This window comes from Sorex araneus, chromosome 2, assembly GCF_027595985.1.
Source record: "Sorex araneus isolate mSorAra2 chromosome 2, mSorAra2.pri, whole genome shotgun sequence".
NCBI classification, from domain to species: Eukaryota; Metazoa; Chordata; class Mammalia; order Eulipotyphla; family Soricidae; genus Sorex; species Sorex araneus.
Window position 1 is genome coordinate 168,742,107 of NC_073303.1, and position 18,059 is coordinate 168,760,165.

The 18,059-nt window shown below is 36.9% G+C and overlaps 1 pseudogene; it reads left to right on the forward strand.

Moving 5' to 3' along the window:
- The first annotated feature begins 3,545 nt into the window (after positions 1–3,545).
- LOC129401717 (cytochrome b5 reductase 4-like) lies at positions 3,546–8,661 on the forward strand (annotated as a pseudogene).
- Positions 8,662–18,059: the final 9,398 nt, after the last annotated feature.

Genomic DNA, 18,059 nt, shown 5'->3' on the forward strand with positions numbered 1-18,059 from the left:
CCTACCCGCTGTCCGATCATTCCAGTCCCTCCTTTATTTCTTTGTACATGCCAGATTTCTCAAAGAGAATGTTCAGAGCACAATTAATATGATGTGTACTCATCGATAGCATGTCCCTGTGGAAATGAATATATAGAGACCCTGTCAAACATGATGGGCAGGTTTGAGAACAGAGACTGAGCATGTGCAGTTGGCAAGCCCCAGAGCCACATCTGACATCCCTCCTGATGCTGCTTCTGAGCTCCAGCAGAAGAGCTAGGTCCTCCAAGAAGAAATGAAGTTACTCATTCTTAATGTTAAAGAAATGTTTATATGTTTGCCAGGAGATTATAGTTTTTAATTATTTGGGAGGAGTTCTTCATAAATTCACTATTTTGTGGAAAAGCTAACTAGTTTGCATTTGAGATCAACATTTTCAAGCCATTTTTAATTATTTTGATTTAACAATGAAGGTACTGAACACCCACCTTAGTTTCTGTAAGCATTAAAGTCTTTTTTGACAAAGCAAAGAAACAAACTTTCAAAAACTTTTGTGGGTTTACTAATGTCCCCATTTCATTTAAAAAAATGTGTGTCATTTGTTGCTTTATCAGGAAATACTTCGCCATGAGTCTGGTTGAATGAGGATAGAAAAAGTGACTACTTTTATATAATTATATTTTGTTGAGGATTTGTCCTGATGTATGACTGAAGGAAGCTGTAACATCCTTCAATGACTTACCATCATGTCAGTTTGCTAAAAGCATCTTTTGTTTGCAAGGAACTTTTAAAATGATAGTTCTAGTTTGCATAAAAGAATTCACTCTATACCATTCACTTAAAATTTTAAATTAGATATAGCATAATTTATACTTGACAGCATGGTGTCAAATCTCAGTGACTACACTACTCTGTAGTGGGTTCACTGACTAACTTTAAAAGGCAGCAACATTTACCAAAAGAATAGTCAAATGCAACTTCACTTGTCACTTGTATCACTTGTCACCCATTGATCTTTGATTTGCTCGAGCGGGCACCAGTAAAGTCTCCATTCATCCCTGTCGTGTGCTAGTGTAGCCCAATGGTATCTGCTCGCTCCAGGAAAAGGAAGAGCCTCAAACCATTCATTCAGGGTTTTGACGAAGAAGTTTGCCCATCTCGTAGGTGGGTGGTCTTTTGACATCCCATGAAATCCAGTCGTAACAGCTCTAGTCCAGCAGTTGTCTCTGAATAGCATTATGTATCCGGCCCATCTGATTTTTTTTTTTTTTTTTTTTTGCTTTTTGGGTCACACCCGGCGATGCACAGGGGTTACTCCTTGCTCTGCACACTCAGGAATTACTCCTGGCAGTGCTCAGGGGACCATATGGGATGCTGGGATTCGAACCCGGGTTGGCCTCGTGCAAGGCAAACGCCCTACCCGCTGTGCTATCACTCCAGCCCCCGGCCCATCTGATTTTTGATGCCTTGACAAAGGAGACAGCCTCCCTGATTCTTGACCATTGATGGAGGTCGGAACTCCGGATTCCTTCTCTCACTTGAGTGAAACGTGATACTCCAAGCATAGCACTTTTGATTCCTCTTTGGGATACCCAAATTGAGTTCTCATCCTGTTTACGGAGGGCCCAGGTCTCTGAGGCATATATTAGTGCAGGAAGAAAGATGGAGGCGAAAAGATGTGCCTGGAGCCGGAGTTTCTTTGTCCTCTTAACCACTTCTTCGATGCTCTTGAAGTCATTCCATGCTGCTCTCCTCCTCCTGCGAAGTTCTGGTGCCAAGTCGTTCCTCAGGTTGAGTTCTCGACCCAGGTACACATAGCTGCTACATTTGGAGATGTTCATTCCATTGAGAGCAAACGGAATGTCAAGGACTACTTCATTTTTCACGAACATTGTCTTCGTGAGATTCAGCTGCAGTCCAACCTTTCCATACACACAGTCAAAGTCTTGGTTTGTGCTGCTTGGCTAATGTTTGGTTATAAGAATGATGTCATCAGTGAAGCGGAGGTCGTATAGTTGCCAAACGTCTATCTTCACTCCCATTCCTTCCCATTCCAGTCGTCGCATGATGTGCTCAAGGGTGGCACTGAAAAGTTTCGGTGAAATTATATCACTCTGCCAAACTCCTCTCTTTACATCAATGATCACTTCCTTGTAGAATGGCGAAATCCTGGTAGTGAATCCGTAATACAGCTTGCAGAGGATACTGATGTACTGAGTTTGAAAGCCCTGTTTGGCTAGGGCTTTGATGACCGCTTCAGTCTCAACAGAATCAAAGGCCTTCTTTAAGTCGATGAACATTAGACAGAGCAGCATCTTGAACTCTCACGAAACTTCAATTAGCTTGGTCACTGTGTGGATATGGTTGATCGTGCTGAATCCTTTTTGGAACCTGGCTTGCTCTCATGGTTGTCCTTAGTCTAGTGTTCTGCCTATTCTATTCAGGATGACTCAAGTGAACAATTTGTAGATGATGGACAACAGGCAGATTGGGCAATAGTTGCTGATGTCATGGATATCTCCCTTCTTGTACAACAGAATGGTCCTGCTGGTTTTCCATTGGGATGGAATCTTGAATGCGGACAGGTAATGTGTGAAGAGCCAAGCCAGTCTATTGACAAGTACTGGCAGCAGATTCTTCAGGTGTTCAGATTTGGCCTTGTCTGGACTGGGCGCTATATGTATCTTTAGTGACAAAATGGCATGTCGGATTTCAGAAAGGAGGACATTGGGAATGACATATCCATCCTGCGGAATTTGGTATGTGGGCAGCTGTCAAAGAGATCTGAGTAGAAGTTGTGAATAATGTTCTCCATTGCCTTTCTGGAAGATGTGATAGATCCATCAGGACGTTGGAGGGTAGTCATGTTGGTCTTGTAGTTGGCGAAGGACAGGCGAGTGTTGTGAATACTTTTCCCAGCTTCTGCCGCATCGGCCAACACTGTTGCTCTTCCCTCCTTGTGGTTTTCCTTTATCACTTCTCTGCACAGCTTTGCGAGCTCAGATGTTAGTTTGTGGTTGCCTGAGGCTCGTGCCAAACCATGTTGGCGAATGAGCTTGAGAGTTTCCAAAGACAGGCATCTGTTTGTGGCTTTCCCATGCTCGGCATTCTTCGTGCAGTCATGGAGGTGCTGAACCAGTCGATCGTATTCCTCGTCGATGTTGTTAGTGATGGCATCTTCCCACATTGCCACAATAGTGCCAAAGAGCTCCCAGTTGGTGGTCATTCTGGGAGTTCTCTTTTTAAACTTAAACTTTGCAGCCCTTTCTCCCTGCTCTGTGAAGTAGAATTTTGCACTAAGAAGACAGTGGTCCAGTCCCATTTGGAATTTTGGGACAACAGTGATATCGATCAGGCAAAACCTTCGATTGAATATGATGTGGTCAAGTTTGTTGTGGAACTGTCCACCAGGAGACTCCCATGTCCAACGTTTAAATTTGGCCTTCTGGAACTGTGAGTTACTATGGATGGGTGCCGAAGTGGCCACTGCTGCCCTCAGTGGGTGCAGCCTGCCAGGGCTTGTGCTAGGTGGTGGACCCCGGCAGGGTCTGGTCCCAGGATCCAGAATGCTGAACATCCCTTCGCAGTCCTTCCCGGCCCCCAGTTCACAGTAGCGAGCCCCCTCAGTGGGACACAGCAAGGTACCTCTGAAACAAGGCAGATTTATTATGGATTAGATTAGATTAACCAAAAGTGGAAAGGATCTAACAGGATTAATTGAAGTCAGTGAAGAAGAGCTTAAAAAACACAACACAAAAGATGATTGTCGGATGTGCATATGAGAGTTTGTTTATAATGTCAGTCCATATATGGAGTATCACGCTGGTGGAGAAGATGAGCTAATGAGAGCAGCGGGAGCATATGGTACTGAACTTTTTGATCAGGTTCATCGATGGGTCAATTATGAGTCCATGCTGAAAGAATGTCTGGTTGGCAGAATGGCAGTCAAACCTGCAATTTGTAAAGATTCTTGAGAGGAAAAGAAAGTCATAAATGGCATGCTTCCCAGAAACCAAGTAACAGATAATCGTGCCAAAGAAGGCCTTAGTTCTCCAAGCTATGACTGGTTCCAAACAGATTCTTTCATCACCATTGATATATATACCAAACAGAAGAAGGATGTCAATTTACATTCAATAATAGTTGATCATAAGGATGATTCCTTTATGATCCTTTATATTCCTTTATATTCCTTCTGTTTTAGAGCAGAAACTATTGTCAATGATTATTCATATCTTATACATATCAAACTAAGCCATGAGATTCAAGAATTTTCGGTGCAGATTATTGAGATTGCGGGGAAGATAGAGATTGTCCTCAAAAAAAAAAAAAAGAAAAAACTTCTTGGAAGTATCTTGGTCATCCCTCGAAGCTCATAATTCATTTATTCCAAAGAAAGATACTACAGAAACTGTCAGTTAATTTCCAAAGAGCTTGTTACTCATGACACAAAGCTTTTCTGCCTGTTGCTGCCACCAAGCTCTCATCTCGAGGTGCCAATTGAGCAACATGTTTACTTCAAAATAACTATCTTGGGTAAAGAGATAGTGAAACCATATACACCTGTGTGTGGTTTGTTACTCCCAACGTTCAAGAAACCAGTTCTTCACAATGATAAACACATCTAATTTTTGATCAAACTCTATCCTACTGGACTCCTCACACCAGAACCTGATCATCTTCAGATTGGAGATTTTGTTTCTGTAAGCAGTCCTGAGGGCAGTTTTAAAATATCCCAGATCCACAAATTAGATGATCTTTTTTTTTATTGGCAGCTGGAACAGGCTTTACACCCATGGTTAAAAGACTGAATTATGCTTTGACTCTTATACCCATTCTCAGAAAGTGAAGCTGATGTTCCTCAATAAAACAGAGGATGATATAATTTGGAGAAGCCAGTTTGAGGAATTTGCATATCAAGATAGAAGCCACCGCCACGCTCCAGGCCGCTTTCTGGACAGTCGGGCTGAACCTCACGCATGAGTGAAGCCCCACAGAACCAGGTAAAGCGTAACTTTTCGACCTTGGACTCTAGGCTCAACATGACCGGAAACAAGATCCTCTGCCTGCCTCCTCCAATCTCTGGCACTCCAGGGATCAAACCCAGACGCCCCACTTTACTGGAGCCATATAGATACCTCACCAGCAAACCTCCACTTCCTCTACTACCCAGCCACCGCCACGCTCCAGGCCTCTTTCTGCTTCACGTGACACACCATAAGACAACACCCATTTTCCATAATTTCCACACCATATTTGATGGGGTTCAAATATGCCGTGAACCATGGGAACACCTGTAAGGGCGATTGGAGACCACCCTAAAAGCCTTCATCCCTCTCGGAGAGCCAGGCAAGCTATGAGAATACCCCGCCTGCACTGCAGAGCCTGGCAAGCTACCCATGGTGTATTCGATATGCCAAAAACAGTAACAACAATGGGCCTCATTTGCCTGACACCTATAGGGTCCGCATTATAGCAGCATTAAGAAGGATGAGCAAGGAGCGGCTGATAAAATCTCAGGGACGAACTAGACTGCCAAAACATAGAAAGACTAAAATGACTGTCTGTACTTTCAATGCATGTACGCTGGCATGGGAAGCATCTATCGAGGACCTGATGGTGCAAGCACAGAAGATCAAGTACGACATTATTGGTCTGACCGAAATGAGAAGGAATCGATCACATGACACCATTTTTGACACTGGAGAAGAACTGTTGCTCGGAACATGTGAGAACAGAGGCATTGTGGCTCACTGCCGGCAGTTTCTATCTTTGTCGTCTATGCACCAACATCCAACTACAATGAAGAAGAAATTCAGAAGTTCTACATGGAGCTGGAGAAGTTCTCTAAAGAAGACTGCATTTTCTAAAAGATCATTGTCGATGATTTTAATGCCAACATAGGACCGAGAAGGTCACCTGAAGAACTCCACATTGGGATCCATGGCCTAGAATTGAACGAACAAGGTGAGAGACTGTCTGAGTTCATCATGTCGACCAAATGCAACTAAATAAAAGTAACTATTTCATTTAGTGAAAATGTATGATAGGTACTTGCCAGTTCAAAGAAGTAGATTTGGTTAACACACACACACACACACACACACACACACACACACCACAATAACTTTCAGTTCTTCTGAATATATAGGAACATTAAGAATAGTAAACTTTTGGTGTTTTTGTTTTAGGGGAACAAGCTGTGCTCAGGACTTTCACCTAGTTTTGCACTCAAGGATCACTCCTGCGGAACTTGGGAAACCACACGGGGTGCTGGGAATTGAACCCTTGATTTCCTGGAGTATGGTTCATATCTTTCTCAGGGGTTACTAAAAATGAATTGTGTAATTTAACAAGGTGTGTATTTTAAGGTCGCTGTGAAAAAAAAATCAACATTATTTCTAAATGATTTTCTTTTTTGTCATATTCCTTTTTATTCAGTTTTTTAAATTAATGTGTTCCATTTAGTTGTACCTTCACAGATCATTATAATGCACTCTGTGCCTTCATTAGAAATGTGATTTCCTTCTAGCCACTGTGGTTAAGGTTAATTTTTTTTAGCTGCTCATGAAATTATTCATTTCATTTTAAGATATAATCTTTCAGATTTCACTGCCAAATATTAATTGAAGAGGAATAAATTTTATTTCTCCAAGTTATGCTTTCAGTAATTAGAATAATATAGCAACAGTCATTTCTATGACAAGATCTAACTCCTCCAAAAGTGGTGTATGCGGCAAGGGGAGAAATGAGCAACAAGACTGTTACCCATCTCAAAGGTTTAGTTAGAAAAATCATTAACCTAGAGAGAAGGACATTTGAAGAGTTTTTTACACAGTGATTTTTTTAAAAAAGGAATCCAACTCCTCGCAATACCATAAATTATTTTTCCCTGTGATTTTTCATTTGTATAAAGTAAGATTTGGATTTTCTTTTAAAGAGTTTTTATTTTTAAAATTGTGTAAAGTATTTCCCTGTTTTTGAAGACCGGTTATTTCCTGTACTTCCTCCAATCTTCTCTGTAGCTCTCTTAATTTAATTTCCTATTTGTGCTACTATGAAGGGTCCTTTTTTTTTTTTTTTTCTTTTTGGGTCACACCCGGCAATGCACAGGGGTTACTCCTGGCTCTGCAATCAGGAATTATCCTTGACGGTGCTCAGGGGACCATCTGGGATGCTGGGATTTGAACTCGGGTTGGCTGTGTGCAAGGCAAATGCCCTACCCACTGTGCTATCGCTCCAGCCCCTGAAGGGTCCTTTATCCTGTTAAATTACCAGTTATTTTTCACAAGTGTATTCGAGTCTCATAACTTAGGATGGTATGTTTCTGGAGATGTTCTTATATGTTTGTTCCTTGTATTTTCTATCTTCTTTTTTTACATTTCTTTAAATGTTTCTTTGATTTTGTAGTAAGGTTTTCTGGGTTATGCATCCACTAGATAAGGATCTCAGAAAAAGACAAGGTGAGTCATCAAACAACTTCCACCTGAGAGACAGAGTGGGGTTGGTGGTTGGAAAGGTGAGGACCTGAAACAACTGCATGGACTAAGCCAAGGACCCCAGAGAGGATATTTACTGGTGCTTGAGGAAGTTCCATCCACACACATTGCTTTGCATCCAAAACATGTGTCTCAAGCATGCAAAAATATAATAATGAAGATTTGTGGTGAAGATGTGGTCCACTCCAAGGAGTAAAGCCCCCGAAAAGAAATGAGTTATGGGTGCAGAGAGACAATACAGTGATTAAGGAATCTGCCTTCATGTGACAGAGCCTTGTTCAATTCCCAACACCAGTTGATCCTCTGAGAATTCTGAGAATTCTGCTGGGAGTGATCCCTGAGCACAGGTTAGGAGACCGTTGGATGTAATCCAACCACTCCCCAACCCAACCCACAGCACACACACACACACAAATTAGATTGACAAAAACATAGAAACAGTCATAACAGTCATTTGAATGGTTGTATGAAGACAATGCTCATTAAAGCACTTACATTAAAGCACATAGCTGGGGTATGGTAACAATCAAAATTTCCAGCAGCAGATGTTTGTATAAAGAAACTGTGACACGTACAATGGAATGCTACACAATGCATTTGCTTCAACTTAAATGTCTCTAGAGAGCATCATGTTAAGTGAAATAGTCAAGGGAGAGAAACAAATACTAGACGACCTCCCTCGTCTGTGACATACAGAGAAACAAAGCAAGAGAATAGACAACAAAAACTTCAACCTTTGATAAAAAAAAAACTAAGATTATCAAGTTAGTGTAAGGGAAGGGAGGAGGGGAGAAAGTGGCTGAATAGAGTTTAGAGGTGACATAGCAACATAGGCGAAAGGTTTGGGGGCATTTTGGTAGTGGTGAAGGTACAGTTACTTTGTTCATCAAAACCATGAATATATTACCTGAAGTACAATAAAAATAAAACTATAATAAAGAGTACAGGTTAATAATAGTGAACTAGCTCTCAGAACCTTGTAGATGCTGCATTCAGACCTCTCTGCTCCACGTTCTGCTGGAAGGCCCTCTTCCACTGCTACACAGGTGAGGGCATGGGCAACATGCAGTTCACCCAGGCTGAAAGCAGCATGAACAACCTGGTCTTGGAGTACCACCAGTACCAGGATGTGCCCACTGAAGAGCAGGAGGATTTCCGTGAGGAGGTGGAAGAGGAGGCTTAAGTGCAGAGCCCCTTCTCCCCAAGCTTCTGTTTCCTCAGCTTTTTCCTCAACTACCCTACTCCTTTCCCTCAGATTTTATTTTTCCTGCCTCCATCCTGTTTGTTTTCTCCCTATTTTTTTTAGGGGGAAGTGGACGGGTTCTAACGTGCCTGGCACTTAATACGAGCTCAATAAATACTTGTTTGTCGAATGTCTCCTCTCTTTCCACTCTGGGAAATCCTTTATTTCCTTCTGGTGCCTCCTCTAATCTGTCCAGTTAATATTTCCTTTTTGTTTTCAATTTTCCAAGAACTGGGTGTCAACCAGCTCCTACTGGAATCAGAGCAGAAACCTACATGGCCACCATTCCAAGTCCTAGTGGTAGCCAAAAGGGAAAGCAAAAGTCAGCTACCTCAAGAGTGTCCCTAAGGGCATGTCCTCTCATGGAGGTTCTAGAGGAGGGGAGGTGTTACAGACTCTCCAAGTCCAAATTCCAAGTGACAGTATTATCTCCATGAACACTCTCCAAGCTCCATCCTGTGCTATTTCTGCTGCTGCCTGGGGTCTGTCCCACTGTCCTGGGGAGAATTCTTCCCTCCCATTTGATTTGTGAGCATTGAGTGGATTCCTTTTGCCAGGTGAAGAGAGGAAACAGATAGACCAGCCTTGGTCATTAAGTTTCTAGTTTCCCATCTTTATCTTTTCTCATAGAACCAGCCTGGGTGTATATATGTGGAAAGCTATATACTACTACCACCTTACAGTATTTGAGTCACTCCCTAGAGGGGAGGGGATAGGAGACTGTCTCACCTTAAGCATCATCTGATTTCTTCCTTTCTATTACCTTTTGTTTCTCTTGATTTTGACCTATTCTGCATTTCAAGTTTCTATTTTGTGTTGAACTTGCTTTTTTTATATTAAAAAAAATGACATTTCCCCACGAGCCAAAAGTACATGGGAATTAGAAAAAAATAGTGATGTAAAGGCACACAGGACAGTGGTGGAGTGTCTTGGATGCTTCAGTGACAGCGAAGGTATAGTAACTTTGAATATCAAAACACAAACAATAGCACTTTTGTAAGCAAGTTACTTAAATGACAGTAAAAATGTTTTTAAGTAACTGAGTTGAGAATTTTCAACAACATATTTTCATGTGAATTTCCTGGGTTTTGTTCCATTATTTATTTTTATTTCTTACCAGTCTTATGAAATGAGGTTGTTAAGTTTTATTATATTTTTTATCTTATTTTTTGGCTTTTTGGGTCACACTCGGAAATGCACAGGGGTTACTTCTGGCTTTGCACTTAGGAATCACTCCTGGCGGTACTCACGGGACCATATGGGATGCTGAAAATCGAACCTGGGTCGACTGCGTGCAAGGCAAACGCCCTACCCACTGTATTATTATTGCTCCAGCCCCTACACCAAAATTCTTAAATAGATTTTTTAAAAAAGAAAACCTTTCATTCTACAGTTTCTGATCTTCCTTTCACATTTACACCTGCATCACCTGGCTTTATCTTTGATAACTCTCAATTTTTCCTTTCCTATATCTTTATCTTTTTTTTTTTTTTTTTACTCGAGACAGTGACAGAGACAGTGCTGTATTTCTTTGGGTAGTACAACTTCTCTCAAAAACACTTGTACACACTCACACATATACTTGCATGCACACACAAAAATGAAATGTGTGACCACTCAACACAAGATTATGGTTATTTCAAAGCCAAACACTCACTGTTCATTCCAGTAAAACCAGATTTGATACAGATTCACCAACATATGTGCGATTTTTTAGTATTACCTGAGAATAACACCTTTTACCTCCTGTCTTTCTACCTTCTTTCCTTCCTCACTTTCTCCCTTCTTCTCTGTCTCTCTTCTTTCCTTTTCTGTTCTTTCTAACTTTTTCTTCTTTTTATCTTATTTTCTAAATTCATATATTTTATATATACTTCATTTTATGTAACATTTTTATCTGTACCAGAAAGTTCATGTGTCATTTTTCCAGTACTAAAATTATTAAAATTATTATTACTAGAATGATGTTAATATAAAGGCTTTTTAGTATGTATTGTAGTGTTAAATCTATATTTTTTCCTATATAAATATTATATTTTCCTATATGAGTAAGCACACATTTATTTATAAATAATATACACAGCTATTTTTTAAATACATTTCTATCAAGAGATAGATAATAACCTATACACCCTATTTTTACAATAATGCTTTGGGCAAGAGTGATAGTACAGCAGGTAAAGTGCTTGCCTTGCACACGGCCAAAGCACATTCGATCCTCAGCACTGTATATGGTACCCAGTGCTCTGCCAGGAGTGATCCCTGAGCACAAGACAGGATTTACCCCTGAGTACCACCAGGTATGGCTCACAAACAAAAATAAATAAATAAAAAGTAAGTAAATAAAGTGAAATTTTAATAACAGGAATCTTTATAATATAGATTTATTTGTTATATGCTGAGAATCAAAGCTCTTTTCCCAACGTTCTAGAGATGACAGTGACAATTTGGTCAGCTGTGTGATAAATCATAAATCATTGTGATTTATCATAGTAATTAAACATACAGCAAGGTTAAAGTATACCATGAAACTTATAATATTGCAAACAAATGATAACCTAAAAAAAGAGGGGTAAATCAAGTCACCAGTTTGTTTATTAAGTAACACTTTCTTTTCCTACTGATTCTTACAGTTTTATCAAAAGTGGATTTCTGCTACTTGTACTTCTATAAATTATGTGAGTATGATTTGAAAAAAATGTTTTAAATATGAAATCTTGAAAATTATTTTGTTAAAATAAAAACCCATCACAATGTTTGGTTTAATCTTCATTTTCTCTATTTTGTGCTTCAAAATGACCTTTTAAAATGCCCGGCATTGATTTTAATATGCTGATGAAATCACTTGGCTTGCAAGAGGTTTGATAGAAAACTGAAACCTTAAACTCCCAACTGTGTTTGAACAGATGATGTTTTTCTGCCCATTGCACCAATATTCATTAAACAGAACTATGTGTCCAAAGTTCAGGTATGAATAAAAATGAAATGGATTTTCTGGTGCTTACACGTTAATCTCTATTAGGTCATCATTTCTCAATATCGTTATGATTTGTACTTTGTTCTTCAATATAAAAGAAGCAATTAAAATATTACAAAGCCCATGAACTCTGAAGAACTTTTGTTCTCATTACTAATCATTTTTACACTGAAATTCTGCAGTTGGTTTTACAAAGCTATGAAATTGCCTAATTCTAGGAAGCTATTCTACTATTTTCAACTTCACTTACCCATTAATTTTCTATCCAGATTATGGACACAAGTTCAAGTAAATAAATGCTTAGAAGAAAAAGAATATAAAATTATTTATAATAGTGTATGTATGCTTACTGTCTATTATAGTCAATTCAGTTGTATAATGTGGCATATTTTTACTGTGTATCTCTCACATGTGAAATAGGACCAGCATTTTCTGCTTTTGTGTCCTATCGTTTGTTTTACCTCCTAGTATGCCAGATTCTCAAAGAGCTTTTAAACACATGATATATCTTCTCTGGTCCCTCCATGTCCCTCACACTAATTCCCACTTCGTTTAACTTCTTTGTCTATTTCTCTACCCTCCTCCCCCAATCTATTTAATCTCTTGGAAGATATATAGAATTGAAGTAAAAGAGTAAGAAGCATGTCAATCTCACTGCATGCCAACTAATCAATTCATGTATTTCTTAAAGGAATATGTGTTTGGAAAATTTTTTCTTGCATTTTTTATAGTTTTCAAGCATTGTCAATATTTGAGTTTGTAACTTAAAATAAGTTCTGAACACTAACTCAATTTTTTATGATAAATATATATTAAGATTATTATATGTTGGTTTTGTGAAATTATTTTATTTAAAGAAGTAATTCAGTAATTCTGGTCTAATTACACATTAGTAGATGGCTTCATTAAAACTCACTTTCAGTTTTCATTTACCCACAGATCTTAAAAGTGACAATAAGTAAAACACTTTTTAAAACTTAGTTTATGTGTTTAGCTTTAAAGTCATAAACATTTCTAAGTCCTTTTGCTATTTTACTCAAACTTATTATCATACTTCAATATTCAGAATTTATGCTGTTTTCAAAGGATTCTGTCCAAAACACTTTGTTTACACCTTACCTGTTCTTCGAGAACCGTGGGAAGGATCGCTTTATCCTCAGAGATAGTTTTTTTCTTTAATGAACAATAGAGTGGTTTTCATTTGCAGATGAATCTGGTGCAAGGCAGGTGTCCCAGTGAAAGAAATTCTAATTTTATTTATCCTTTATTGAATCCTTCAATTTTTCCTAACTAAACCTCCAGGATCCTGCCAAGAGTAATAAAATTACATACGCTTTTGTTCAGGAAACTGAAATCTAGACGATTAATTATATATGTACATAAATACACACATATATTGCTAATTGTTCAGGGCATTAGAAATATTCTCCTATAAATTATATTACTTTGTTCTCACCTTTCCCTTAAAAACATCTGCATTCAAGTTACTTAATAAGGACACTTAATTAAGCTTGGATTTACTTCTCAGATTTAATTGCTACATTCAAAGAATACTAGTTCTTGATAAAAATACATTTAGAGTGAGATTTCCAAAGCCAAATAATATTTTTATATATTTCTATGCTAGCACCACAATAAAATAAAAAGGTATTTTAACTAATAGATATAAATAAAAATTATATTGAACATTCTATATGTCTAATCATGTTGAAAAATTACAGAACAGATTAGCATAAACTATTTTGAAGAACATTAAAACTACATTTGTTAAAATATTACATAACATTTCAGAGTACTTGTCCAAAATTATTCATACATTAGACTTAATAAATGATAATTGAATCATAATTTTAATTAGAAATGTCTAATTATTTTTAAAATATTCTTTTCTAATAATTGGGTAGTGAGCATACATGCCAAGATAAATCAGTAAAATTCTAAAATAATATCCTTTAGTCACTAGTTAGGCTTAATTTAGTTTTCCCACATTCATCTAATCACTCAGTTATTTCCATTTGAATCATTACTTGAGAAAAATTTAACCATATGTCATTTAGAATATATTGATATGTGAAAGGTTTTGATGATATTCTGTTCTACAAATGATTGCACAGATATTTTTAAACATTTAATATGTTCAGAACATTCCTGCAATGTAAGTAGGAAATATGAATGTATATGAATGATATTTTCAAACATGGTAGAAAAAACCAAGGGAGAGGAGATGACTGGCATAGAAAACATTTAGGGGTAGGTATTCTTTAAGTAGACCACAATGTGAGTCTGTAGTCTGAAAGTCTTGTGATCTGTAACAAAATTCTTAGTTTTGTAAGTTGTTTAACCAAACATCGGAAATTACACATTCATAGCATATTTTAAAGTGATGCATCCTGACCCCCTTCATAAAGAACAGGCAACCCTTGACAATCAACATAACTTTTGATCTCTATCAAAGGAAATTAAACACCTTTCTTTCTCCCACTCTGCACTCTGGTTTACCTCGTCTCCCTTCTTCAACCCCTATGTTAGATTATCTTGTGCCATGACTAAGCTACAGACAGATGATTATAATTAAATAATCTCATGGCAGTAACTAAGGAAAGTATTTTGCTTCTTTCATCTTTAGAGATACCTAGAAGAAAAAAAGAAGTCAGGCTCACTCAGCGTAATATCAATTAATGTACCACATTCTGTATTACTTTCTTGGTACACCACATGATATCCTTGTGTCACCCAATAAGATGACAAAGAAACTACTTTTTTACTTCATGAAAATAATAAAATATAACTTTAATTCAGATTTAAACACTGGACATCTCTTGTAAAGGATTTATGTTCTCTAAAATATACTCATGCACTCATGTATTCTAATAAAATTTGGAGTGAAGAGGTTTTTCAACTAAATTAATTGAAGTGTTCATTTGCAACTAAATTAACTGAAGAGGTTCATTTTTAGACAAGACTTTCTCTATTAAAATGAGTGAGTAAATGATAAATCTACCAGGAACTGCAGTACAACAAGGAGATGGTCCTTATGGGTAAGCATCGTTCCTCAGTCAATGTCTCACATTGACATTTATTTCCTCTAAGTTTCCAGTTTACCCTTTAGACAGCATTAAGAATACATTCATCCTCTTCCTTGAGCAATAAAGAATCTTGATTTCTGGATGTAAAAGAGTTTAAGCAAGAATGAACTGAATAATGTGACCATTAATTGCTACTTTCATGATTAATAAGAAGCCAAATATGACATGCATAACTGATGTGAGCTTGTAAAAATTGCCGGCTCCTACTTATGACAGAGATCCTCTTCAAACCATATGGCTGTATAATGTTTTCTTGAAAAAACTACTTTGAATAAAACTTATCATCTTTTCATAGTTATGAGTTGTGGGAGTACTGCATTTTATTGCTACTTAGACTGAATAAATTAATTTAGATTTATATTCTTATCCCCATAGAATCTCCATTCTTCTTAATCATATGTATATATGTATATAGCTACATAATTATCTATATTAACATATACAATTCCATAGTTCTAAGCAGTATAAAGTGACTTGAACTGCAACTTGGTGATGAATGATTACTAATATCAATTGAATACATTATCAAATACGGATAAGTTATTCAATAATACCAGGTCATGGCCACACAGAAAGCAGTATATATGGTATTCATGCATTTTTATACCTAATACAAAGGTTATATAGAGATCCAGATTGTCACATGATGAGAAAACATCTTTCAGAAGGTTTGCTTTTTTTAATCTATGTTTTCTCCCTGAAGTCACATGGCAAACACAAATCTACCTAGTAGAGCTTTACGAAACTAAGGTCGACAGCTCAGAATGAAAAAATTTCTTTTCCTTATATAACAGTGGGAAGTTTTGTGTTCAAGTTCAAGTCTTAAATGGGTTAGATTCCTATACCACATTTGCTGATTTCTGTGGCTATATTGATACGTCTTCAGTCTTTCTCCCACATTTGCCAATATGTAAAATGGTACTATTCACCTCACCAAATAAATGAGGATAAAATAACATACCAAATAAAGCACAAAGACTTATAACATTCATTATTTAAAAACTCACTTATAAATAATTTACCACTTATTGTGAATCTAGTACATGCAAATCATTGATCCAAACGAAATGAGTATTAGCATTAAATCTACATAGAAGGTAAACTAATACACTGAAAAATGAATTATTTGCTAATAATTACATAGATATTAAAGTATAAATTACATAGATATTAAACTGTTTCAAGCCAAACATTTAGCTCTAGAATCAATCTACAGTGCTGAACTGTTACAGTATAATTCTCAGTTTATGCTAAAACACAGAAAAATTAGAAAATAGATATGCAAAAGAAAAAACTGTTAATTTTTCAGCATGAAAACATATTTTTTTCTTTCTCTTTCATTACTTCTACTTTTTTCCACGTCATACATGTGACTTATGCACACTGCTACTGAGATATGGTTTTGTTATTAATATTACTTTTAATAGCATTTTCCTGGGATTATTTTGTCAAATTAATACTCTGTTAAAGTCCAGGACATGTACTTACAATAAACAGTCTTTCCTTTAATTGTCATGAGACTAACAAATATACTTAAGATTCTACTTTATTTTCTTTCATTATTTTAACTTGAAGTGGGGTTTCCTCCATACTTATGATTTTTAAATTGTTCTGTAATTTTAAGTAACAATAAATAATCAATGAAAATAATAATAATAATTATATGATCACTTAGCCATTAAAAGTAATTTTCAGGACTGCTGAATAACAGACACAAAAACAAAGCCTCTGGATAATAAATACATTTAAAACGTAGTCATTAGAAAATAAGTGAAAGAAAATATAATTAACACATGCATAAGACATTATGCATATAAATGTACACTATAAACTTATATATTGAAATATAAAAGTATAATTTCCTGGTAAGAAATTAGAAAAATTTTAATTATAAGTGATAAAAAACTATCTAAATTATTATTTATCATGTATTTAAAATATGCACACACATTATTAATAAAACCAGGATTTTAAATAAAAGAAATTATAGTACCTGTTAAATAGTAAACAATAGATCCAAGTATTTTGCATAAATATTTAACATAGTATATCCAAAGTACAAACACAACTAAAATGAATGCCATGGTTTTAAAAAGACTAAAAAAACAAATCATTTATTTAGATTTGATCAAAGACATTGACAGTAGAAGATTAATGGATATAATTTTTACTCTAGTGCTGCTATTTTAAAAGGACAGCAGCAGTAACATTTTAAGGATGTCTCCTCAGATAATAATCTATTCTTCCTTGTCTGCAATTGCTTTTGTGCTTCCATTGCTAAAGGATCCTTTCACAACTGTGGGTACCAGCAACTTTATCATGTTTCTGGAACACCAAAAGTCATGGCCAATCAAAACGTTAATTTCATACAAATACACGAAGAGTATATTTGTGACAATTAACACTGGGTGCTAAGTCATGTTTTTATTCCCTAAAAGCATAAGCATTAGCTGTGTGGTGACCAGAAATGAAGAGCAAGCAAGCTATTTTTAAAATTTTATTTATGGACAGCAAGGAAAGACTCAGAAAGAGGAGATTGGAGACTCAGAAAGAAGCGACAGCACTTGGCATTTTCTTTTGTCTCTTTCAGCAATGAGAATTTTTAATGCTATGTTCCCAAGAAACTTCCATATATCTAAATAATAAAAGTTACTTCTCTTAAAGAAACGTTGGTACATCTACACAATGGAATACTATGCAGCTGTTAGAAAATATGAAGTCATGAAATTTGTATATAAGTGGATCTACATGGAAAGTATGATGTTAAGTGAAATGAATCAGAAAGAGAGGAACAGTCATAGAAATATTGCACTCATCTGTGGAATATAAAATAACATAGTGGGAGACTAACACCCAAGAGTTGTAGAGATAAGGATTAGGAGGTCTGCTCCACAGCTTGGAAACTGACCTCACATGCTAGGGGAAAAGGCAGCTCAGATAGAGAAGGGAACACCAAGTAGAGGATGTCCAGAGGACCCATTTGGGTTGGAAGGTGCGAACTGAAAGTAGACTATAGACCAAACATGATGGCCACTCAATACCTCTATTGCAAACTACAACACCCATAAGGATAGAGAACAAAGGGGAATGCCCTGCCACAGAGGCAGGGTAGGGTGATGGGGGATAGGGTGGGTGTGGTGAGAGGGATACTGGGATCATTGGTGGAGGTGAATGGGCACTGGTGGAGGGATGGGTAAATGATCTCTGTATGAGTAAAATGCAAACACAAAAGTCCATATGTTTGTAACTGTATATCCCAGTGATTCTCTAATAAA